The 27088-nt window shown below is 42.8% G+C and overlaps 1 protein-coding gene across 2 annotated transcripts in view; it reads right to left on the bottom strand.

Moving 5' to 3' along the window:
* Positions 1-27088, bottom strand: part of LOC111867896 (hepatic leukemia factor) — a 290075-nt gene that overhangs the window by 206622 nt on the left and 56365 nt on the right. The window lies entirely within an intron of this gene.

The following is a 27088-nucleotide window of genomic DNA, read 5'->3' as shown; positions in this document are numbered from 1 at the left end:
AACACGAGATAATGGCAGGTGATAAGTATACTTACAAATGTGGCAAAACTGTCATTTACGTGTTGCAAACAACAGTTTTCAAATGTCGTGTAAATTAAAACCAAAGGGCAACTTATAAACAAATCAGTTCTACAACAACGTAAGACGGGAGATCGTAGGAGAAGAGAGATAAACTGGAGCGTAACACCAAGCATAAACATCGTTAAATGTTCATAATTAAAGAAATAAATTTAACAAATATTAATTACTCTATGTAGTGTGATATCTGCCATGTGGTTGCCGCGCCATAGCTCAAGCCGTTAGTCGCTGACTTCCCACCTCGGCGGCCTGGGTTCGATCCCGGGACTGGTCAAGTGGGATTTGTGGTGGACAAAGTGGCGCTGGGGCAGGTTTTCTCCGAATACTTCGGTATCCCCTGCCAATCTTCATTCCCCCAATTGCTCCACAATCACCCTCACCTATCATCTGGGGCTGGTACAATAGGCCAGAAGAGGCCGCAGTACAAGGGACTTAGTCCCACCCCACTAGCAATAAAAAAATACTTATTTACTTACTTACTCATGGAGCTGAGCCCTTCTTGAGCAGCCGCCAATTCTGCAGCTGCTCAAGAATTTCCCAGCATTTTATGGAAACTGAAGGTTCATTATAGAGTTCACAAGAGCCCTTCACTCTTCCATATCACGAGCCAGATCAATCCAATCCATACCATTCCATCCTACCTCTATACGATCCATTTTTATGTTGTCCACCCACCTACGCCTTGGTCTTCCCAGTGGTCTCTTTCCTTCTGGCTTTCCAACCAATATTGTATATGCACTCCTCTTCTCCCCCATTCGTGCTACATGCCCTGCACACCTCATACAAGGTTGCCACTGATAGGACAATTCTACAGGACTAAATGTTACAACAGGATTCCATTCCCGTTAAAAGCAAACAAAAATCAGTTAAATGTAAGACACCGTAATAAAAACGCGACTATCTTGCTATGCTGAAAACACAACCTTTCCAACGAGCAGAATTCCCTGTTCCCCAGGGCAGCAAAGAGAACAGATTGGCTACACGGACGAACTGCCATTTCATTTATGAAGCAAATAAATACTGACAGTCATTCCAGACAGCTTATCGTACAAAGATTTGTAGTTTCCCATGTAATCGGAAGAACATTTTGTGTTCATTAAGTAAGCACGTACAGAGAACGTTTAATCTAAGCCATAGAATTATCAAGATTCTAGTCACGTCATCGTGTTATAATCAACGACTGCGTGTTATTTGCAGACAATATCATAAGATGACACAGAAATTAACACTGAAGTAATCGGACATAAACATTTTCTGTTAGTAAAACGAAAACAATATTAAATAAAAACAATTAATAATATACACTTGGTCGTCGACTTACGACCTATGCGACTTATGACCGGCCGCACTTGCGACCACACAAAAAAAATAACAATAAAAGATTAAAATGTAAAAGTTTTAAAAAATAAATTATAAATATGATAAAAAGATTAGAAAGGTTAAAAAATATTGTTAATAAATATATGGCCGACATACGACCAGATCGACTTACCACCTGTCAGTCAGAACGGAAGTCGGTCGTAAGTCGACGATCAAGTGTATATAAAATAATTAATTCTAATATTTATGTGTGGCTCTACAGCCCTCTGTTGGACCTTGGCCGCTTTTCAGGTTCTTAATCTCTTACACAGTCGGTAGGACTCCTTGGACGAGGGATCAGCCCGTCGCAAGGCCGCTACCTACACACAGGACAACACAAACATAGAATAAACGCACACAGACATCATTGCCTCAAGTGGGGTTCGAACCCACAATCCCATTGTTTGGGTGGGCGAAGACAGTTCATTCCTTAGACCGCGCGGCCACTGTGACCGGATAATTCAAATGTTCAGGATACATTAAACCGGGTGGCAAGAGATAACTGGAAAATAAACTCCAATCATTTATGTGGGCAGGTCAACTAAATTACAGTCGCTGAAACAATGTCCAGAGTACACAGCTGAAATCGCATAAGACACTGTTCCAACCAGTGGCAAAACACAGTACCGAGACTCTCACATGGAAGTACAAACGCGGCATATCCTTATAAATACACGTATAATTAGGCAGCGAGAGAGTGAAATGAAACATAAAAACGCATGAGATAAAATGTTGCGACTTGGGTTGCCTCGTCATACGAACTTAATATTGGATATTATCCACTGTATATCTGACATAAGGAAGTTTTGGCGGTTTACAGTACTCCCTTCTTCAAGTTACTGGTTATCATTACACTAACAGGTGTTTTATTATATGTTCATTTTTTAACAACTGCTGGGTTCGAACCAGGGGACGTTATGAATATTTGGCCAATGCATTAATTCAGCTGAAGAAACTAGTACACAAAGGAAGTAATGAAAGGTCTGTGTGTGAGGACAAGTGGCATGGATTTATGTACGTAGAGGAAGACCAATTAGGTGCAGACATTGAGTTACCGAGCCCATGAAGATCGCCGTATTACCAGTACATAGAACTGCATGTGTATTACACATCTTTCTGTGGATGCAACAAGATGGCCGTAAAGGCAATTACGCGTATATGCTGACGCGCCAGCCGCTGGAAGGATAATTTCAACGAGATAACGACAAGAAGAAAAAAAAACAACTTAAATTGTAAGAAATGTCCTCGAAGTCGTAGAAAGGAAATTAGCGACAATTCTTCAAACAGAGAGGCAGGTGCCCTCATTAGGTGGTAATCAGTACCTTAGAATCCGTCGAAAGGAGACTCAAGGCCGAGGAGCTCTCCATGTGAATGAATTCTTCAGATTCGGTCGCATAATGACAACAATGCAGAAACGCTGACAATCTGTAATCACAGATCTTCAAGGTTACGGTTTCCCAGCAAGACAATAAGTAGCACTCGTGTATAAGCCCGATGATTAGTGAACTGCAAGAAGAACTCGGAGCCCAGAAAAAGCACAACTGCGTCGAGTGCGAACAACGGCAACATTTTCTAGGATTGTCGAAATCCAAAGGACCGCCTCTGTGGTCTAGTGGTCAGAGTTCCTGGCTATAGATCCAGAGGTCCGGGTTCGATTCCCGGCGCTACCAGATATTCTAAGAAGTAGTGGGTCTGGATCGGAAGTCACTCAGCCTCGTGAGGATAAATGAGGAGCTATTTCAAGAAAATAGCGGCTCCGGTCTACAAAACCGAGATTAACGGCCGTGGGGATCCGTTGTGCTGACCATGTGACACCCTCTACCCGCAAAAGTTAGCATTAACTTCGCCGACAAGCGGCGGTCGCTCGGTCGGTCGGTCGGTATAGTTCGCTTGCGGACTAAAACCACGGAGTTTGTTTTATGTGTTTGTCGAGATCCAAAGAGTCTCCTTACTTTAGGTTTCAAAGGCAATTTTCTAGTAAGGACCGCATATAAAACGAAAGAATTGCTGGGAGGGAACACATGGACAAATGAAGATAGTACACAGTAATAACCAGGAACATTCCGTTGTCTAGAAAAGAAGGGGGGGAGGGACACAGGAAGGTGATCTCATGTGCCTCATAACAAAATTACTGGGAACACACAGGCAGCAAGGTGATATCATAACCTTCCTAACATAAATTAGAGGACATAGAGACAACAAGGATCTCATAATCCCACTAACAAAAGTAGGGGGGGATACACAGACACGAACGGACACAGACAGCAAGGTGATCGTATAAGCCTTCCATTTTTTTTTTCAAAATGAGGAAAGTGTGCTGATAAGAACGGCAGTAACAAATTCTTCTGAATGCGTTCCTAGCTATTCTGCATGCAATATGATCGAACAGGTTGGTCACACGGCAAATCTCTGGACCTACATCGAGGAGCGAAGTGCTCGTTTCGAATCTCGGCTGGAACACCGGCTATTCTATGGCTTATGTGGGTATCCTCAGTAACTCCAAATTTCAGGGCAGCACCTTGACTACGCCACGACCCCCCCCCGGCTTTCAAATCATTCCAAATTAATCAGTTTTACTGTTATCCTTGACACTGACACCGTAGTTAAATAGCCAACCAACTACATACATGATTGGTGCTGACCTTCACTTACCGTGGACACAAAAGAAATTGTGAAGATCAACATTGTACACAGACCTCTAGCGCTGCTTACAGCCATAAACTGCTTTCCATATGTTTCGGGACGTATACTTTAGAGTCAGATACGTTTCAAATAAACGTTATAGCTCTTAATGGGACCGGTATTTTCTATTACCAGGTTCCTTTGCGATGATTTGTTAGACTTGCGCCCCACTGTTCCTCAACCCGGTGGTAAGCGTAAATGCGAGAGACGTCTTGGGGGGTGGGGGTGGGGGGTTTACATGAACAACTGAAATGTCTGAATTTTTGTCTTGTATCATTTTTGCACACTCATACATACGCTGGCAAGTTAACTGCTTATAGGCAATCTCTTCCAAACACGCAAGTACGATAAAACTGCTTAAACAGATGAGATGCAATGGTAGAAAACATGTGTTTGAAAATTTTAGGTACTAGGGATGTTTCATAAACGTTTTTAAAAGGGACCACTTCATAAAAAAAATGTTGAGGAACACAGAAGAAGAGGATACATATCAAAATTAAGGCGCCCACAAATTAGAGGTAGACTGCTATACTAAATTGAACTGAAAACTAGTCAGTAATTTCAGAGAGATAAAATGAGGATGGAGAGGAACGCCGCAATTCGTTCATTCCGAGCACAGCGCGCAAAGAAGGCAGAAAGGAAAGAAAACTTTCATCAAACTACACATTTTCGTATTCCACAGAATCTCCGACAGAAAATTAACCACTTTTGCGCAAGGCAAACACATATATATTCCAGGTATAGTATAAAAATAGACAGCATCTACCCTTCCACTTTCACTTGGATGACAGGACACATATTCACAAATTCAAATATTTACTGCAGTGTTGGTCACGGGACCACCTTGTTTGCTTACACAGCATAAAACGCAGCCCAATCTGGCATTTGTAGATGAGGCTAGTACTACCAACCAGAAAGTCTGAATTCCGCTATCCAGAATAAAACAAGGTTCAACTACAAATGCAAATGAACATCTTACAGGGACATGAACAGGCTCCAGACATTATCGAAGACATATTTCGCAGACAGACAGACATTCACAGTTGGCATAGTGCAATTTAGGATTTCGGAAGAATATATAGTGCAGACTTCAAAATCGCTCGCGCTACTAGGATCTAGCTGCTTCTGTAACATGACACCATATGATTTTTAGCCCTAGATGTATTGTGAGATCTAGACCCATTGCTGGCAACGACTCGGTGAATACATTCTCGCGGCAACGAACACGCAGGCAACAATCGGATTACTTCCGTTGTTATGCAACGCGCTGTAAATACAACAATAGAGGAAGATGTTTTCTCTATGTGGTTCGCATATATCCACTGTTGGGCAACAGATATGTTGATCACACATCACGTCGAGAGGCATCAGGTTCGACAGTCGACTCAGAGACAACAGGACCTTCTGAAGTTTGCTTGCTCTTCGTCAGTTCCTCCAATCAAACACTGACATTCTACATTAAGGCAGGACACGATATCCTTCCCTGTTTATCATTCTCAGTCTTTTTTGCATTTCACGTTATATGAAATGCAAAACTGATAAAACATCGTTAAATACACTAACAAAGGAGCTGAGCTTACACCCTGGAGTAAGTTATACTCGTAAGACATTTCTTCTGCGTGTTTCGCAACCACGGGAAAAGAATCCATCACGGTAAAATCGTGGGTGTGTATGTCTCTTCAAATTTGTCTTCTCCGACAGCAATAAATAGATTAAGACTAACTCTGATACTGCGGTAGACATAAGGTGTTGAGGGAATAATTTAGTTTGGTCCGCATCGGTCCACTGCAACCCTCAAATTTGCAAGATGAACTCGTGGACATTAGTTAGTAAAAAAAAAAAAAGACTCATTTGTATAAAAAAATGGTACCTAGCATAAAACAGACCGCATTAGGAAATGGAACTTTTTTTATTAATATATCTATATAATGCTTACTGAATTAAATGTATGGAAAAATAATCGACTGTGCAATGTCATATTCGTAATTTAATTATACTTACAACGGTAAAATGTGTCAGGAAATAAAAGGACATCTGCGCTAATGACGTATACAAGATCATAGAAACGCAAATTTACCCGCCGAACTAACCAATCAGCGAAACAGCCAATTAGAAAATACCTACATAACTAAGTAACCAACCAAGAAAGAAAAGAACGTAACAGTAAAAATAAAAAAAGTAAGAAAGAACGACAGAAATAAAGGAGCGAAGAATGAAACAAAGAGAGGCAGAGAAAGAAAAAGGAGAGGGGGAGAGAAAGCTGTTTCAAATCTCTGAATACGCGTTATCATGGCCATGGCATGATCTCAATCACTACTGTTACATATTCTCTTTACACTTGATAGAGGGCCCTTAAATATTTAAGTTAGAAATCAACGAAAATCCATAAGGTGAACGTATGACAAGAGTTTTCGATACAGTCTGTAGTAACCAGCGGGCTTCACCAACACAATGAAACTGTTTCCTTCAAAACATTCGCACAGTTGATCCACTTTGAATAGGACTAACTAGAAGTCGTGTTCATATGCTAACGTCACATCAGCACAGCCTTCAGCTCTGTATAGAGACCCGCTGTGTTGTTCCACTGCACGAGAAAGCAATGTGTTGTTGTACAGAACGTTAGATTCCTTGAGACCGCTGCTTATCATCACGTTCTTCAGCAACGCCATATCCACGAATTCTCCGTGCAGTGCACTATATCGTCTTCATTCAGTCTAGGCCTACAAAACTTGAAAATGATTCAGGAACTAGCATAAAGCCCGTTATCATTTCAACGGTATTTTTTTATTTCTAGTGGGGGTGGGACTAAGTCCCTTGTACTGCGGCCACTTCTGGCCTATTGTACCAGCCCCAGATGATAGGTGAGGGTGACTGTGGAGCAATTGCTGGAATGAAGTTCGCAGAGGAAACCGATGTACTCGGAGAAAACCTGCCCCAGCGCCACTTTGTCTACCACAAATCCCACTTGACCAGAACCGGGATCGAACCAGGGTCGCCGCGGTGGGAAGCCAGCGACTAACCGCTTGAGCTATGGCGCGGCCATTGTTTAACACACTTCATTAGAAGTACCTAATCTCAAATCTTGAAAAGGTGCTGCAGGTGGCTGCAACCACATGCTCACACTGGTTCCTCGCTAGAGGATTTTTCTACCTGAAGATGGAGGCGATACGTTCGTCCGAAACGTCGGTTCACATAAGATCTAAGGCGCTACATCCAAGAAGACGGCATTCTTCATAAGTACCGTTGTGAAAACCTCAAATCTTACATCCGTCAATCAGATCTAATCCGAAAGTAATACAACCGTACGGACCTGCACGGCCTGTTACAGGGATAGCATCACCTTCTCCTTACCAGAAGTGATCAGGGGACACACGCGTCAGCAAATACCTATGTCTGCTCACAAGACAATAATGTTACATTGGAAGTGAAGCGTTTACTGTAATGAACGCAATGACAGCATCATCCTCTCATCTATCATTAATCGCAGAAAATTACGTGTATTCTTAAATTCACTTCAAAAGTGTACCCGAAGAAACAGGTAGAAGCAACGTGAAAGAAGTAACGGGTGAATGGAAGGGGTAAAAAGCGGAATGTATTTAATTCTCTTAATTTTTTTTACCCTGAAAGAACAGAGAAGGTCTACAACCTAACGAACAGAGACGTCAGGTGGGTTGCTCCATTTAAAGGCGTTCAGATTAAGTTAATGGAAAGGGTACAAATTTCTACACATCGATTGATGCCAGTGTTTAATATTTCAATTTATTTATGTAGCCACTGACTCATGCACTGACTTATTCATTTACTCAATACGTTTCTAAATAAACAATAACAATTTTCAACGTTTTAACAGCACACTTATTTGCAATGTGTATTAGCGACGCTATTCAAACATTCAAAAACATTCAATACAAAATCCATACACCTTGCCTAGCAGATACTGTTCATCGGCTAGAAATTCGTCTTACGTTGGGGATGCACCAAATTCGAATCTAGTGCAGAGTCATTTGAACCAGTTTCACTCGGGTAGAGTTCAGCCGCTCTCGTTCCTCACGAACGTCCTAATGTTATTCTGTTCCCGCGTATGGAAACGATCTTCGTGCAGTCGCGGACAGGATGCTCCTGGCATCACGTCACTTCAAGTCTGCTCTGTTTTTGGGAAACATTCTCAGAATCCGTGGGACCTATGTATTAAGTTCTTTATGTGTAAGGCTCACTTCCGTCAGTCACACGTGTATAACCAATTCACCTTCCAAGCACCTTAATTTAATTACAGCAGCAACGCAAATATAAATCATAAAGTTATCTTTGCATTATTTTCTCAGTTCAAGTTAATCTTTATAGTGACTAGGTTACGGGCTCGATGACCGGCAAATCGGAATTTGAGGTTCTGACTGCCGAACAGATATGTCCCTACTCGGCCCACCCATCCTCCTAGCCAACGGGTACAGGACTTCTCCCTTCGGGGGTACAGCGGCTGGAGGGTGAAGCTCATCATTCGCATCTCTCTATTACCGAGATTAGGAATAAAAATGTAAAGCTATCCCTGCAACAGGCCATGAAGGCCCATAGGTTGTGAGGCGTCGGGGTTCCCACATTTTCTCTAGACAATCGGCTCACAGATGGCGGTGAGGTTGTCAGCCTTACGCGCCGGCCGCTCTTTAACCCCCAGAAAGATTCCTGGTACTTATTTCTGTTAGAGACTGTGTTGACCCCAGGGCCATAGTACGGCTGGAAGTTTTAGATAAATTGAATAAATCCACCTCATCGTGACTCGAACCCGTGACCTTCAGGCTTGTAACACAGTGCCTCAACCAACTACACTACCACGTGCCCCTACCGAGATTAAGAATATGCGGATTTATTTATGGCCTTATTTAACGACACTGTCAGTAGCTCAGACTGAACAGCGTCGAATGATAGGGCGATTAATGAACGCCGAATTTCACATGACGTGGAGGGAAGTGGTACTGATGTAGTCTGAAGTACAGAAATTGTTGCGGCAGTTGTATGGAGGGACTGAGAAAACCCATAAAACAATTTAGTCAGGATTGTCGGTCTCTAGGGGAGATTTGAACGCGAGACCTTCCGAATACGAAGTAATACTTAACATTCAAGTGAAATGTCAGTAGAATGCGTGGAGCTAAACCTTCATTCCCCACACGCCTTCATCGCGTGGTGCTTAATTAAGCATGTGGAAAACACAATTTTTACTTTTATTAAATAAGAATTTCTACCATCGCAGAAATAGAAGGCATGTTTGCTACAAAGGGCTTCTTCACACAGAAAGAGCGATAGAGCAGTGCGAATACTTCAAACCGCTTCGAAAAGCCTTGGTCGCTTTGGCGCCACAGTCACCACTCCCTTGAGTACCCTCAGATCATCATTTTCGAACCTTACACCTTAGTGTCAGGGCGAAACTTCAAGGAGGTCCACCTCCGATAACTTATTACAGATAAGCGATATCGTGCAATATGCATGAAAAGTTATAGAGACTTTCTCATTTCAAACACAGTTTATCTATCCCAGACATAGAAAATAAAGCTAACAAGAATTTACGGGAAGAACTAGTCAAAGTTACATTGCGACTGACGGTCAGGCAGTCAGTAAGTCTTGATGTCGAGCCCCATCTTGGGCTTATGACCAGAGATTAATTATTACTGTTTGACAGTTACGGTCTTATTTTTGTGGGGCGTCCTCTCTGACGAGAGGACGGATCTCTTTTGCATATGCTGCTGGCCCTTGCCAGCGCGGTCTTTCTCGGGTCCGAGCCCCTTGGGACTCGTGACCATATTTAACTGTCTCAGATTTGAGACTTCCCGTTTGGTCGCCTCCTACGACTCGCAGGGTCACGGTCGGGAAGAACTACACGCCTCCTTTCCTTTGATATGACACGAACCGCACAGAAAACGACGCGAACAACAATTCATCGATTGTTGCGTATGTATTCGTTGCCGCGGTAACGCTTTTTACCGAGCTGTTTCCCAGCAACGATAGGTGGATGGCCATACAGACACAGACTGAAGGAAAGGATTTATGAAGTATACCGTTGAGATAGGCTCAGGTGCCATGATATACATATGCCAAGTTTCATAAAGATTGGTTCAGGCATTCAAAAGTTGACATGGGGGATACACAGAAAGGGAGGAGATAGCACAAGCCTACTTTATCAAACTACGCTAAAGACGAAGTCGTCGAGATATTCTCAAAACTGTAAAAATGAAGTTACCAAAATGTTCGAGGCCCTTCAACCTGTTCTTGGCGATGTATGAATTGTATCTCATGCACTTCTGTGAGGTTTCACGTCTTCTTGGTTCATAACCCGATGACACAGACGGAGACAAGTGTCCGACCTCAGTACACAGCGTGATTTTTCATTTCGGCCGTAAGACAAGGCTCCGACGAATACAGGGATTCAAACAAATTAATCTATTTCTCTTCGGGCCACCTGGAAAATTCCCTGCACAGGTATGTTCATCGCTTCAGAAGGGCGTAGGTTACTTTCCGACGCAGTCAATAGCTAGTCTATTTTGGGTCTGGACTGAACTTGAACGATTTGGAAAGAAGTGGTCGTGGCTTAACCGAGATATTATTCCAGCATTTGCCTGAAGGGCCTAAGGAAAACGACGAAAAACCTCCGTCAGGATATTATATTTGAGCATCCTGTTACACTCACACAATATATGAGACAAACACCGTCTTAAGTGTAACAATTTAATTGTAGTTCTTTCTTCTTTCCCTCCTCCACACTACATGTTTCGGCCCTAAATGGCCATCATCAGGTGTGTATTCTTACGTAGCTGTTACATTGCCTGTTAAAATTTAAAATCACCAGTCTTTCTAATTGTATAAAATCTTTGTTAACCTACACGCGTTAATTTGATTTCTAAAATTAGCACTTTTTTAAAACTTTAATTCAAGTTAAAATGTCTATAAGATTTCTGTTCTTTTTCTTTTTCAAATTTTTAAATTAAAATTTTCTCAGGGTACATGCCCTATATCCGTCAGGATATACGGATTCTCGCCCAAATTCGAACCGTGCACTTCCCGAATACAAGTCTAGATTATTATTGCTAGACCAACCCTCTCGAACTCCGACCCGCTGGCAGTCCAGTCCGTAGCCAGTTGCTATACCGACTGCGCTATCCCGGTAATTTTGTTACGCACATAACTTGTCTACCAGGGTTTCAAACACAGACTGCAAATCTTAATTAGCAAAGAGTTAACATCATGTACAGAACTATTAGGCTTATTTTGGACTCTATCCATGGTGTATCGACTGTAGCCCGATACGTTATATTCTGAGAAATGTGAGCTTCAGGTACAGATACGAACCGAAATTCAATTTCTCTCCGCAGCACTTACTAGTGCAGATACCCAATAGGAAACATAATTTAAATTATTTTACCAGCTTCAGACATGAAATATACTGTCCTGTGTCTGGGTGACTAAGACGCGGGTTTGGATCGGTAATTGGATTTATTGGATCTTCACTAGTTGTAACTTCAAATATTTGTAACACTTTCAAGATTAGTGTAATTATAACACACGTCTTCAGTTCAATAGTTAAGTCTTCACAGGTCTTCTAACTCTTCTTCAACTACGAAATTCCCGTGGCTGTCTCCTACCGAGAAATTAACTGTACTGAACTACTGAACTGCTGGTGCTATTCTGTAAACCTCGTTATATAGCCTCCGCACGGACCACGCACAGAAAACACAGTTATATCGATGCATAAGGGAGACAACTCAGAGAAAAAGTCACGTGACCCCCTATCCAGCGTCTTCATTGGTGCGCTGTTGCCTAGCAACGCGCAATAACATTCGTCCACTGAGACACATCCTCCATTGTCATACGTTGACCGTGTTTACCGATCCGCTGCCTAGAAATGTTTTGAGAAAATCCGTTACAATGTGGACAGATGGGTGGACACGATTTATATATAATTTCCTGCGAAGAATGCACAAAAATCGGGAACATAATTTATTTGGAAATTTATGCCATGTTTCATAACACCTTATTTCTGTAAAAGAACTACGTGCCTAAATGCACTAATCGCAGGACAAAGGGGCTCGTGATTATCTTTGGGTTCTCCTGCCTGACACAGTACGTGCCCAAATGCGGACAGATGTGCGGCTGATTCAGTCTTGTTTCAGCTGAACAGAGATATGACCAGATATGGCCGCTAATTTCAAGGCAAATGCGCTTATAAAACAATTCAAAGTGAGAGCTGACGGTGCCTTCATCACGTACAACTTTCCCGACTTCTCTATCAGTGACCCATCATTCTGATACGTGTTGATATGATATTTAAAGACAGCGCCACTGAGTGGTTTGGTTTGGTCATAAACACTGAACACACGTAAAGCCTCGAGCTATCAAATTATGTTACTCTTCTGTGATTTCATCAGTGTTCGAAAAATCTTCAGCATTTTGACCTTTTCTTAACTTCCTCATAAAAGTACTCGATAGCTCAGTCAACATAGCGATAGCCACGAGTTGTTAAGCCGAGGAATGAGGATTCAATTCCCGATAGGTGTAAGAAACATTTCTCTTCTCCACAGCGCCGAGACCTCCTCTGAGGCCTACTCAGCCTCCTATCCAATGGGTGCCGGAGGTTCTTTCTCTGGGGGAAAGAGGTTAGGGCGTGAAGCTGATCATTCACGTGTATCTAGTGACCAGGTCAAGAATACGTAGCTGTATACAACAACTTCCCCATCCGTCTTCATGGAGTAGTAAAGTAAGTAAAAAAGTAAGCTATCCCTGTGACAGGCCGTAAAGGCCCATAGGGTTGTGAGACGTTGAAGGTCCCACATTATCTAGACAATCGGCTCAAAGATGGCGGTAAGGTTGTCAGCTTTACTCCCCAGGAAAATTATTTAATTAATTCCTGGTACTCATTTCTGTTAGAGGCTGAGTCAACCCCAGGGCCATAGTGCGGCTGGAAGGATTAGGTCAACTGAAAAGAATCCAGTGATCTCATCGGGACTTGAACCCGCGACCTTCCGGCTTGTAGCATAGCCCCTCAACCAACTACGCTACCGCGTGCCCCCTCTTCATGGAGCAGTGCTTCACTAATTCAGCTCAGGGATCAAATTACCATTTTTTTTTTCACTGGCGTTACAGCCTTCATTTGGACCGAGGCCTAACTCCATGAAACTCTCCGTTTCACCTCGGTTTTACTAGATCTTAGGCATACGGTAGGACTCCTTTGGCGGGTGATCAGCTCGTCACAAGGCCTCTACCTGTAGACAAACACAGAAAAACGCACACACACACAAACTAAACATCCATGCCCTGAGTGGGATTCGAACCCACGATCCCGGCTTCCGAGCGAGCGAAGACAGTGCATGCCTTAGACCGCTCGGCTACCGTGACCGGCTCAAATTACCATTTACGTCATAAAAATTTAAAGCATTTACTATCACAGTTAAGTTTCCACTGATGACGTAAGAGATGAAAGGGTAGGAGAAACACAATTCACACAAGCGAGGGCTACAAGCGGCTTCGAAACTCACTTCCACTGACTTCAGGAACCAGAACGTTCATCACTGTTATCACAAAACCCAAAACAAATGGACCTCTCTTCCGTACGGTTGCCCACACGAGGCATGAATTAGTACCTTCGATCGTAGAGCAGATAAACTTTAGAAGAACGACCATGGTTTAGTTACCAAGAGGTTTCTTCTTAATTCTTAGACAACATCCAGACTAAGAATGGAGTCCAACTAGCCTCTTAAGGTGCGGCCACACAGAAAGCTACGCTATGTTCGCTACGTACGCTATGTTCGCTGCACCGCGTGGCCACACAGAAAGCTATGTTCCGTACGAAACTGCCCAGTCTTGAATGAGATGTTGGCCGATAGTGTGCTGGGGGGGNGGCAGCGATGATTCCGACGATGAGCTTTTGCTGTTACTTTCCTTGTGTAAACCTAAAAGGAAGTGGGTGCATAGCGTGAACTTAAGAAGAACAAAGTTTGGTGAATATCATCATCTGATAGAGCAGTTACGTGAAGATGAAGTTAAATTTAAAGAATATTTCCGAATGAATGGGGTTGATGATAATATTTTAAGTTCTTCACTTATAGATAAAAGAACAATGTTTGTATATTGCCTGGTGTATTCAATTCTCCAGAAATCATGTCCAGAGAATCAAACACTCTGCGACACAGCTAACATAGCGAACATAGCGTACGTAGCGCACGGAAGTCTGTGTGGCCAGTCACATTAGCAATAAAGGAAAATATTTTTCTGTTCGTATAGCGAACATAGCGTACGTAGTATGCGTCACGTGCGTAGCGCTCTGTGTGGCCGCACCTTTACCCAATGGATACCGAGGGCTCTTTCCCGGGGATAAAGCGGTCGAGCATGAAGCTAACCACTCACCTTCGTCTAGCACCAAGGGTACGAATGCGTGCAGCTATAAAGTCACGCTTACGTCTTTAAGACGTGGGGCTCAGAAACAAAGACAACTTCCCAGCGCCACCATCATTAAGACGAACTAAATTTGATAAAACGTTAAAGTGGTTACTTTTATCTTATTTGTGTAGTTCATTAAAACAACTGGAGGTAGCATTTAAGAACTTCTGCTCTGTGTAATGCTTCTTCCAGCTGACTGCATAGGCAAGTTATTCTTGAAAAGAGGTAACAGTCGTTCAGCTAGTCAAGAAATTCATCGTATTTTATGGACCCCGAAGATTCACTACAGTGTTCCCAACAGCTCGCCATTAGACTCCATTCTGAGTCATATGAATCAGTCCACAGCCTTCCGCCCTATTTCTTTGAGATCCATATTAATATTACCCTCCCCAGTTAAGCATAGGTCTTCCACGTAACCTCCTCTATTCAGCATCCCTGACCATAATTTAATCCCATTTATCTTTCCATTGCGGTTCCTCTCATCCTTTTCATCCTACCTATTTCGCGAAGAGTACAAATTATGAAGCTTCTAATTTCATGAATTGCAAAATCACGTACCGTTTCCGACGTACCAGTATACCATTATGCGTATACATTTCAAGGCTAAAAGCAACTGTCTTCACTTGTTACTTACATTCTACTATATGTACCGTGTATGGAAGTCACGCGAGGGGCTTGCTTACCTGTAAGCAAAATAAATCAATATTAACATCAGACAAATAGCCATTTATCTGTATTAAGAAATGCACATTTAATGCATTTACATTTACATTTAATAAAGCAAAGATGATGTAAAGAGGGACCCGAGAAAAATTTACAATACGAAACTCAATAATTGGTACACTCCACCAAATATTGTTAGAATCGGAAAAGCAGATAACGTAGCATGCATGAAATAATTAATAAACATAAAAAAACTCCGTGATCTAAGTCCGCAAGCGAACTATACCGACCGAGCGACCGCCGCTTGTCGGCGAAGTTTAGTGCCAACTTTTGCGGTTAGAGGGTGTCGCGTGGTCAGCGCAACGAATCCCCACGGCCGTTAATTTCGGTTTTCTAGACCGGAAATAAACTTATACATATTATTTTTTTTCTTGACACTACAGCCCCAGTGGGCTTAGGCCTACCTCCATGAACTTCTCCGACATAATATTATTATTAGAGTAAATATACAATAAAATCTGCTTATAGCGCAATCCCAAATGACCTTAAGACAGGTTTCTGTTTAATTAAGACACTTCTATATAAATACAGTACAATGTATATTGGGATGTGTGGCCTAATCTGTAAGTCAGAAATTCATAGTAGTTCCTGTGTACAGCCCACTGTTATTGAACTGTCGATACTTGCAGTGTTCGCCCTTTCTTTCCTTATGAAGGAGCACACCGAGAATTCTGCGCATACTTTGCTGACGGTCTGCTTCTTATTCCTTCTAATATTGGACAGAGATATTCCTCAACAAATAAATTCCCGGAAACACAGCATGAAACAAAATTACATGTGCGGAACATAGGCGTTACAACAGAACATTAAGGTAAAGGTTACGCTATTCCTGTAACAGTCCGTGGAGGCCCACAGGGTTGTGAGACGTCGAGGCTCCTACATATTCTAGACAATCGGCTCACAGACTGTGGTGAGATTGTCAGCCTTACGCGCCGGGGTAGTTACTTGTAGTTATAAGTCGTGTGTATAAGTGTTTAATAAATCCAATTATCAATCCTAACCCCGTCTACAGTCACACTCAACCCCGTGATAGTATCATATAGCATTGCTGTGTTCTCGGTTGTCATTTTCACATACTTCGGTTTTAAAATCGTAACCTTGAATACAAAATCGCCTACAGTCCTCGAACTTAACGTCAAGTGACCTTCCTGGAAAGTGCCCTCAGCTGAAGTTAACATTGATTCTCCTACACAAAATGAAATACGAGGGATCGGTTTCTTATTGGCTGGCAATCAGGTGAACTCCTTAAGCACGGTTCACATGACGCCTCTGTCCTTCCGCCCCTTTTTCTCCTGTACCACCGCAGGCCGTCAGGAAATCAATAAAGAATTCGCCCAGTTATACCATTTAAGTGTTTTAGTTGAATTATGACAGTAATCGGCGGTTAGTTCCGAAAAGTAGATACCAGAATTCCCAACTCTTTTGCTTCAATCGCTGACTCACAATGAACTGGCTTTCCATATATCGCAATGCATGCAATTTCTGCTTTTATACCCATTCCAAAACCATCTTGAACCAAGTATAATTTATCCAATTTGTCGAGAATGTATTGTAACGGATTTGCTCAAAATGTTTTTAGGCAACGGCTCGGTAAACACGTTCCAACTTGCAAGAATGGAAACTGTGTCTCAGTGGACGAATATTATTTCCCGTTGCTAGTCAACAGTCAGCGCATAAATAAAGTTGCTGGCCAGGAATCACGTGACTGTGCTTCCTGTATTGTCTGTGCGGAGCCTATATAACGAAGACCTGATGGAGCTTAGATTAATGACGAGTCCAGGAGAGTTGGGTTCCGAGGTTCCAGGGTGACTGAACAAGAAATGGCAAGAAGACATCATAAAGATTTGAAGTGCTAGTTTCTGTGCTGAGATACGTTGCCAGGAGACGAGTAGTGAAGACGGACTATCCTAGTGTGTGTACAACGGTGAACTGTAAAGTGTGTTAAATCAATAGTGCTGTATTATGTGTGATTAATGTAACTTGTAGCCAAGGTGCTAATAAATCCAATCATCCGAACTAGAGCCCGTTATTTCCGTCACGCGTAACCCCCTACATGTGACATGTTAGAACCAAGCCAGGAATCTTAGTCCCTCCTTCATCATCTCCATATGCGAATTAATTCCAGGTATATCCGATTCACAAGTTATGAACGCTGTGCGTTCTCGTTTACTGCGCATGTCAGAGACAGGAACCAGTTCCAGTGAGCTACAGCCATGCTTCTGAATAACACGTCTTCTCCTTATGCCATACACCGACCTTGTTCATGCTGTATAATTTGATACATACTACACAAAACGTGCGTGTGATACTAATGTGTACGGCATAGGAAGGCAAACGGATTCCACGTGGCAGCCAGTAATCAAAATGGTGCCCTACAGTATGATTTTTAGCACTGGCACTCTGTTAGGTGGAGGGGAAATGTGACAGGAGTAGTGGGGGCATGTGTAAGGGATATGTCTGCCTGTCTCAAGAACACATTGATATGATGAAGGCTGGGGCACTTAAATTGAATAACCACCTCGTTCACAACTCCTGCTTCGCCAAAACACATGTTCCTTTTGATGTATTTTAGCGTCCTGTTGCAATGATTTTCATCCATGATATGTACGTATACAGTTGTCGTCTTGTAGTGCATTCAATTTCACCTGCTACTTCACGACATGTTTCGGCAACATAGTGCCATCATCAGGTGCCCTAATTACGCTAATCTATTTCATTGCTTGCCTTTATAAAATTATTTTAAAAGTATTTAAAAAGTGCGTATTTGTCAACTATAATGAATTTACACACACTAAAACTTGTTAAGATTATTCTTCTGATGTGCCATAATTAATTAGCGTAATTAGGGCACCTGATGATGGCACTATGTTGCCGAAACATGTCGTGAAGTAACAGGTGAAACTGAGTGCACTACAAGACGGCAACTGTATACATATCATGGACATGTTCCTTTATTCGTATGTTTTGCATCTTGTTGCGTGTATTTTTTCCCCCCTTGGCACTACAGCCCCAGTGGGCCTAGGCCTACCTCCATGAACTCCGTCCACTTCTGTTTTTCTCGATCTTACACATTCGGTAGGGCTCCTTGGGCGAGTGATCAGCTCGTCGCAAGGCCTCTACCTGTAGACAAACACAGAAAAACGCACACAAACATCCATGCCCTGAGTGGGATTTGAACCCACGATCCCGGTTTCCGCGCGAGCGCAGACAGTGCATGCCTTAGACCGCTCTGCTTGTATCTCTAATATGTAAAACTGTCCGTAGATCACAGTCCAGTAATGAAAGTAGATGCATTTTACTGTTTATAAGCGCCTGATGATGGCCGTTAACGACCAAAACATGTACATAAGGTACATATAAATAAAGTAACGGATTTTATTAACATTCGAGCCTATCAGTTATACAATTATTGTGATCGACGGACAATTTTACATAGTTTACGTGTTCCTTTTATTAGGCTAAACGAAATCAGTTGCGCATTCAGTGCTAATGTCTAAAAATTGGACTGATTTGAAAGAAACAACTACAAAGAAAAAAATATACATCACAACTGATAAGAGTTATGATTACCTGAGTCCTCGGTTAATTTACGTACACAACGTAAAGGTACAAGGTAAAGCTGTCCCTGTGCTTAACTAATTAAGCAGTACGCCATGAAGGCGTATGGGGGAGTGGCTGTATAGATCCACGTTTTCTTCACCTCGGCACTAGCTGGAAGTGAGTGGTCAGCTTCATGCCCCTGCCGCTTTACGCCGGGGAAAAAGCACCCTGTACCCACTGGATAGGAGGTTAGGTGAACCCCAGAGCCGCCCTCACGACGTGGAGAAGTGAAAATTCTCGACCTCACCGAGACTTGAACGCCGACCCCTCGGTCGTCGAGCCCGTAGCCAGTTCCTATACCGACTGCGCGATCCCGGCTCTTACGTACACAACGTGCGTAGTTTAAATGAAAGGCGTTGAACTTTTAAGCTCAAAGATACTGGGATTAAAACCGATTGGATCTAGTGCAGTTTTTTCCTTACGTTTCGTTTCTATTGCGAATGCGGGGAATGTCACAACCCACGTCAAGCTGAAGTCCCCTCCTCTGGTCATCATCTTCATTTCCAGTCTTCCATGAATTTAGTCGAAACCCCTCACACTCTGTTTCTCTGTGATCAGTCAGAAGATTGGCTTTCTCCAGTTATATTCCAATCTTCCTTGATTTTTAATGCTAATAATATATGCTGAAGAGTATAAATTATATAATTCTTCATTACGAAATTTTTCTACAGTCTTACGAATTCTTTCTTCTCTTTGGGGTCAAAATAATTCCTCCGCATCTTGTTCTCATTTACTCTCAATCCATGCTCTTCCGATTGGTTGACAGACCAAGTTCCATACCAATACAAAGAAACAGGGAAAATCATAGTATTGTCACGTGTCGGGAGTACGCGTGACGAAAATAAGGGGTTCTAGTTTGGATGACTGGATTTATCAGCACCTTGGTCACAAGTTCTCTTAATCACACCTAAATACAATGTTATTGCTGCTTTACACACTTTCTAGTTCTCCGTTGCACACGCACTACGTCTTCACTAATCGTCTCCTAGCAACGGATCTCAGCACAGAAACTAGCACTTCAAATAACTATTAAGCCTTCTTGCCATTTCTTGTTCAATCACCCCGCAACCTTGGAACTCAACTAAAAACTCTCCTGGACTCCTCACTAATCTCAGCTACAACAGGTCTTCGTTATATAGGCTCCGCACGGACAACACAGAAAACGCAGTTATATTGTTGCGTAGCGCAGACCACACAGAAAACAAGTCACGTGATAGCTAAGTATTGTTGGATTGTGTCGTCACTGAGCCTGCGCGGAAGTGTGTACCGAGCTGTCGTTTCGAAGAGGGTTGCATAACCCCGTTGTTCCACTGTTGGTGCATGTATTACTCAGAAACGGCTGTTTCTATGGCTCAATCGTTCTTGCATGGAGCAAATAGCCACATTATTACATATTTTAATCACTGTACTGTTTGTTATTTTACAGTTCTGGAAGTACGAAATTTTTCTTGCCAGGCTNCCCCCCCCCCCCCATCCAGAACAAATAGCTGTTCATCTCTGGTTCAAAATATTTTCACAAACGCCCCAGCTTTCACAAAATGACCGTGAAGAGGAAAATTATCCTCTCTGTTAGCGTGGGCCGTGAGTTACGTGTTGCCTTGTGGTCAGACCGCATCCCACGATACGGCTCTTCAGCGCACTGTCTAGAATGTCCGCTCTCCACAGCAGCGAAATTCAGTCACTCCAGTGAGGTCTATGAAATCCAAAAAAGTTACAGCTGGAACTAACATTTGTACTACTGAGCCTCAGTTTATTTAATGACTCTGTTCCAAAATCAGATAAATTAAACACAGAACTGCGCATGATCGTGATAATGAACGGTGAGGACAGAGACTTGAAAAGAGATGACAATGGTCCATTTAACTTATTACCCCTGAAATTAATGTGCAGGTGCTCAGATAAATGAAGAAACCCTCAGTCAAAGCTCTCTACAACCCAGTAGAGACTCCAACCGCGAACCTCTAGAACACAATGTAAGTTTTGAGGTTTTCACGGCGATGACTAAGAAGAAAGTCGTCTTCTCTATTCGCACGCAACTCAACTACCCTGAAGATGGAGGCGATATGTTCCTCCGAAACGTCGGTTAAAACGAAGAATACACGGCGCCAGATTCCAGAAGACGACTTTCTTCTCTAGAACTCAAGTCTAGAGCGAACAATATATTCAGTAGAGACATTTTCTGTTTTCTTCTTGTAGGAGGGGGGAGGATTCTTTTATTAAACGACGCATTCTCAACAGCAAAGGTCATAAATCGTCGAATGGAAGGATATTGTGTGATGAACTGGGAAGGCTGCCGAAAAACTGAGGAAAATGCACGCCAGTTCCTGTTCTTCATTCATTCATCAGTAACTGTCAGACGACAGGTCCACAGTCTCTCCCAAAACAGTTCCTCCATTTAATGCGATCTAGAGATTTCTCCTTCAAATGAGAATATCCTCTTCTGTCCCCAAGGTCATCCAGCATCTTCTTACGTCTTCTGGTTCGCATACATGGTGTCTCTGTTTCTGGAAACAGAGGCACCTGTTCTATGTGCAGAAAATCCAGCTCCAGATAGGAAGCTGGGTTGCTAGCCACCGAAACGTGACGTAAGGTGACTGCGTATTGGTGTCCATCTCATCAATAGCACATGTATTGCAACAGAATATATTTCCTTCCATTCCCCTCAGTATGCACAACATCGAACAATTCTGCAAGTGGAAGTTGTAGATATTCATTTATGTCGCATAATAACTTTGTCTACGAGAAAATGGTTTAAAGTTGCTTTGGATTGCTTTTAAATTAAGGTTTACATTGGATCAATAGGAACTAAAATGAAATTCGGCAGATGAATTACTTCGGAAATACAACATGCAGATTTATAGTGAATCACACAGACAGAATTCCCCACAATGCATCCATTTTATGAACCCAAACGAAACTGAATGAGTAACTTTCAGCAAACATCCATAACTGAGACTAACCTTCCAAGACATCCGTTGTGTAGGATGACGAATTAGACATAAAGACGAAGGACTGAAAGAGGAGAGAATGACGAAGGATGGACAGAAGAGATAAGACTACCGCATCCTCTCTGAGTACTTACTTACTTACTCATGGAGCTGAGCCCTTCCTGAGGAGCCGCCAATTCTGCAGCTACTCAAGAATTTCCTGGCATTTTATGGAACCCGAAGGTTCATTACCGTGTTCACAAGAGCCCTCCACTGGTCCCTATCCTGAGCCAGATCAATAAAATCCATACCTTCCCATCCTGTCTCTCTAAGATCCATTTTAATACTGTTCACCCACCTACGCCTTGGTCTTCCCATTGGTCTCTTTCCTTCTGGCTTTCCCACCAATATCCTATATGCATTCCTCTTCTCCCCATTCCATCCGCCGAGTACAAAAGAGAAGCAAAAAGCACAGTGATAGTATGGTAGCATAGGTAGGTAATGCTAATCACAGATTCGACAAGGCCTTCACGTGTACGAAGCCCAGTTCCCCGAAATTGCTAGGCAGCCGTCTATTACCAATATTTCCGGACAACCTCCTGATGATCCCACACAATTGAAGAGACTGTTTTCACTAATAAGTGCTGCTGTGAAATGATTTCTCCTAAAGCCAAAGTTTAGTATGCAACTCTTTCAGTGATTCCAAACAAGAGTGATTCTGAAAACGTTTGACAATGGTTGACTCATTATAAGGTAAAATTTGTCTTTGAGCTTAACTAATTAAGCACTAGGCCATAAAGGGGTATGAGAGAGTGGATATACGGATCCTCATTTACTTGACCTGGGCACTAGTTAGAGGTCAGTTTCATGACTCGGCCGCTATACCCCCCGTAACCATTGGATAGGAGGTTGGGTGGGCCCCAGAAACGTTCTGGACGACGTGGAGAAGAGAAAATTCTTGCCCTTACAGGGATTCTATAATCCCGTCTGTCATCCATCTCGGAGAACAACGTAAATGGGAGGACTTTGTTGAAATGGGCCTTTCTTGGGAATACAAGATCTGACTTAGATGATTATGTATAAGGTCTAGTGATGGGCTTAAGTGACACAGTATCGAATCTTTCTCTTCCATCATCATCATCATCATCATCATCATCACTGGCAAAGCAGCCCTTATTTTTTTTAATTCGCTTACTGGGGGGTGGAGTCCAACTGGGTCCACTCGGCACGGCGGCCACTGATTCGCCTATTGTAGCCTGCCCCGGGTGATTATGATGACGGAGAATTTGGTGGAATAAAGGTTGGCAGGGGAAACCGAAGTATTCGGAGAAAACCCGCCCCAGCGCCACTTTGTTCACCACAATTCCCACTTGACCAGACCCGGGATCGAATAATGGCAGAATAATGGCAAGAAAGGAATTAGGCTGTGAAAAGAAGACTTCATGTGTGATTAGAAGTTACAGTGGGACTGTTATAAATCCGTTGCCAGGATACGACTACTGAACACTGAGAATCCTAGTGCGTGTGTAACGGTGAACTGTAAAGTATGTAGAATAGCGATAGCGCTGTATTGCTTGTAGTCCCGAGTTGTGTGAATGCATAAGGTGCAATTAATCCAATCATCCAATCCAGACCCCCGTCTTGTAAGTCACCCCCACACGTGTGCACGTACATATACACAGATAGTTCTTATACCAAATTTGATTTGTTTCATTCTGGTCCGCAGTAAAAACAATACAGAGCGCCACGAACACCCACAGGGTGACATCAAAGAATCCTCTTCTCAAGAGAGACAAGTCGGTACACGTTCGGCCCCCCTCAAGAGATGTAATAAGAAAGAGGGCACGAATCTACTTGGTTTATAAATTCTAACAAAATTTTAACAAATTACAAAAAATCTTAATATATTAAGGCAGCCGCTCTAGTTGTAAGAACTTTAGATATTATATCCAATTGTATATTATCAACATTTATATGTATATTTTAACGCTCAGAACATATATTGTAATAGTAGCTGCCAACTGTAGTCATGTCCTTCTGATGATGGTCTCTAAATAACTTGCCTTTCTCACCCCCGACACAATATCTTATACAAAACCCTGCTTCTGTTTCCAGCCCCTTCCCCCCTCCCACTCCACTGATTTCCCATGTAGACTTGCACCCCCCCCCCTTTTCACTGGTCTCACATAGCTGTGTTTATTTCCAACACCAGTCTGCTTGTACTGGTTCTCAGTCCCTTCGCTTGCAAATTCTTATTTTTCCTTCTACTCTGAAGATGGAGGCGATGTTCCTCCGAAACGTCGGTTAACTATGTGTCACGAACCCCATCAATTTTCAGTATTATGAAGCCTGGTATATGTATCATGGCACCTACACCCACCTCAATAGCGTACTTTATAAATCCCTCCCAACAGTCTGTGTGTCTGTATGTGTATCCCTCATACAGTTGCTAGGCAACGGCTCGGTAGCCACGTTCCCACGGCAAAAAAAAAAATACAAACAACAATAGACGAACTGTTGGAGGCGTCGTTTTCCATACGGTCCGTGTCGTATCAGGGAAGATTCTGTGGGTCTGTATGTCTATACCCCTATCGTTGCTAGGTAACAGATCAATAAACACGTTCCCGCGGTAACGAAGAATTGTTGGGGTGTCGTTTTATGTTCGGTCCGTGTCGTAACAAAGGATAGTAGGCGATTAGTTCTTACTAGAATTTCTTGTTATTAAAGAGGACTCACAGTACGTCATACAGTCTCAGATATAACAAAGTGTGAGCTTCTTAAAGTAAGACCCACGGTCACGGCAGGTACTAAAACACATAACATGGCTTCTGCCTCTAATGTATTTCATCAAAGAAAGTAGGAAGCCTCCCTCGTAGGATTTCTCGAGCTTTCCTTGTCGCACTTCCCACACTAGCTCCCGCCTACAGCCTCTGGTGCTCTCCAGGTGTAGCTATACATCCCACTGGTCAAGCGTGCCGCTTCTCTCGTCGTTCCACTTTGCAAATACTGCCCAGTTTAGGGCCATGTTCCTTTACTCATCTCCTTGCTCCTAATGGTTATCTGGGCTCCTACCCAGCCCAGTATCTAACAATGGTCTCCATTTACGGCTCAGTAAATCAACTGCAGTGGGCAGTTCATAGCTAACAACTATGCTACGGTATAATGTACTATGCGCGGCTCACTCGGTTTGCTACTTGCTTAGCACAGATTTCACCCTGAAGATGGAGGCAGTATAGTCGTCTGAAGTCAGTGAACGTCTACCGAATTAGTCACTCATGGAGCTGAGCCCTTCTTGAGAAGCCGCCAATTGTGCAGTTACGCAAGAACTTCACAGCATTTTATGAATCCAGAAGGTTCATTGCCGTGTTCACAAGAGCCCTCCACTGGTTCGTATCCTCAGCCAGATCAATTCAATTCATACCATCCCATCCTATCTCTCTAAGATCCATTTTAATATTGTTCATCCACCTACGCCTTGTCTTCCCAGTGGTCTCCTTCATTTCGGCTTTCCCACCAATATCCTATATGCATTCCTCTTCTTCCCCATTCGTGCTACATGCCCTGCCCACCTCATCCTCCTTGACTCGAGCATTCTAATTATACTTGGAGAAGAGTACAAATTATGAAGCTCCTCATTATGCAGTTTTCTCCAACCTCCTGTCACTTCATCTCTCTTCGGGTCTACCGGATTACACGGGGTCAAATTGCAAAAGATAGTGACATTCGGGATGAACTACTGTCAAGCGTATACAAACGAAGTGGCATTTTAAATGTCACGGCACACCCCTTTTCGTCTCTCCCGCGCTGTCAGATGACTCTACTGTCCTTGGCCAAGCCCTAGTTGAATATCGTATTCCGTAATTGTTTACCAAGAAGAAAAATACATATAAATTGTACATCATTCCGAAATACATACGTCTAAAAGCTTAGTCTAATCAGAATTTCAAATTTAAAACTGGAATCTTAATGCCGTTGAAATCTGTATTCATTCCTGCACACAAGATGGAATATAATCTCTTTGATAAAGTGGGTTTCTTTTCTCCCTCTTCCTTGCTTGTTATGAAGCTATTCCAGTCGAGTGGCTTGCCTTCCTCAAGCCCATCAAGTGGATGGCTTGAGCAACCCTACCCAATACCTGGATTGCTGGATACTAAGGATGCGAAAATGGAGTTATTTCTACAGTAGCCAATGTTGGAATTCTACAGATATTTCAGTTAGTTCTAGCCGTTAACCTGTGGGCACCACACCTGTGCGGGGCGCAGAGGACTTCCTGGTGAGGAGAAGGGAGTTTTGCCTTAAAATCTACACCGACTTCTTTTACGCAGTGAGAAAACATTCCCGACTGCTCTCGATTCTTCGTATACACAGGACCAGGGGAGGGGCACAAAAAACCGCAATGAGAAGACAGAAGAAGAGCAGACATTCTCAGAACCCCAAAACTGAGAATAATGAAGACGTACATCAACGAGTGTTAATGACAAAAGTGGGCAAAGTGCAATAGAATCCATCAAAATGTGTTGCCTGAAGATGGCCTGTGAGGCAGAGACATGTAGCCATACACAGAATATATTTTAATGACATTTCAAGGGCAGTTTAACTGACATTTTAGTGAGCTGAATGTAAGTTCGGTGTCATCTAAAATAAAAAGTGTGCTGCATTATAGGCGGAAGAGAAACTGCAATGAGCGATACTTCAATGCAAGACGATGCTGAAATATAATATTAATAATGAATGTTACTATGCTTCCTACCGTTACTGTGGTTAATACTTCTTATTATGTTTCTATAAAGGTAAGGTAAAGTTGTCCCTATGCTCAAGTAATAAAGCATTACGCCATGAAGGCGTATGGGGGAATGGATGTATAAATCCATATTTTCTTTACCTCGGCACTAGTTGGAGGTGACTGGTCAACTTCACGCTCCGGTCGCTTTAACCCTGGGGGAGCGCCTGGTACCCATTGGGTAGGAGGGTGGGTGGACCCCAGAGACGGTCTGGACGACGTGGAGAAAATTCTTCACCCTACCGAGACTCTAACTCCGATCCCTCAGTCGTGCAATCCCTAGCCAGTCGGTATACCGATTACGCTAATGGTTCTATAACGGCACAAAACTCACATCAACTGCAATCGATATTCATCCACCGGTTCTCGACTTTAAATATGAGGACGGACAGATGAATAAAAAGACATGACATTCTGTGCATGTGTTCCTTCTAAGGACATCGTGCGAAGAAAGCAGAAGAAGAAGAAGAAAAATGCTACAAAATAACAGGCGGTGAAAGAGAACATATTAAGGAACGATGGC

The sequence above is a fragment of the Cryptotermes secundus genome, unplaced genomic scaffold, assembly GCF_002891405.2.
Source record: "Cryptotermes secundus unplaced genomic scaffold, Csec_1.0 scaffold111, whole genome shotgun sequence".
Taxonomy (NCBI): domain Eukaryota; kingdom Metazoa; phylum Arthropoda; class Insecta; order Blattodea; family Kalotermitidae; genus Cryptotermes; species Cryptotermes secundus.
Note: the sequence above shows the minus strand (reverse complement) of the source record. Positions and strands in the feature narration are given on the sequence as shown.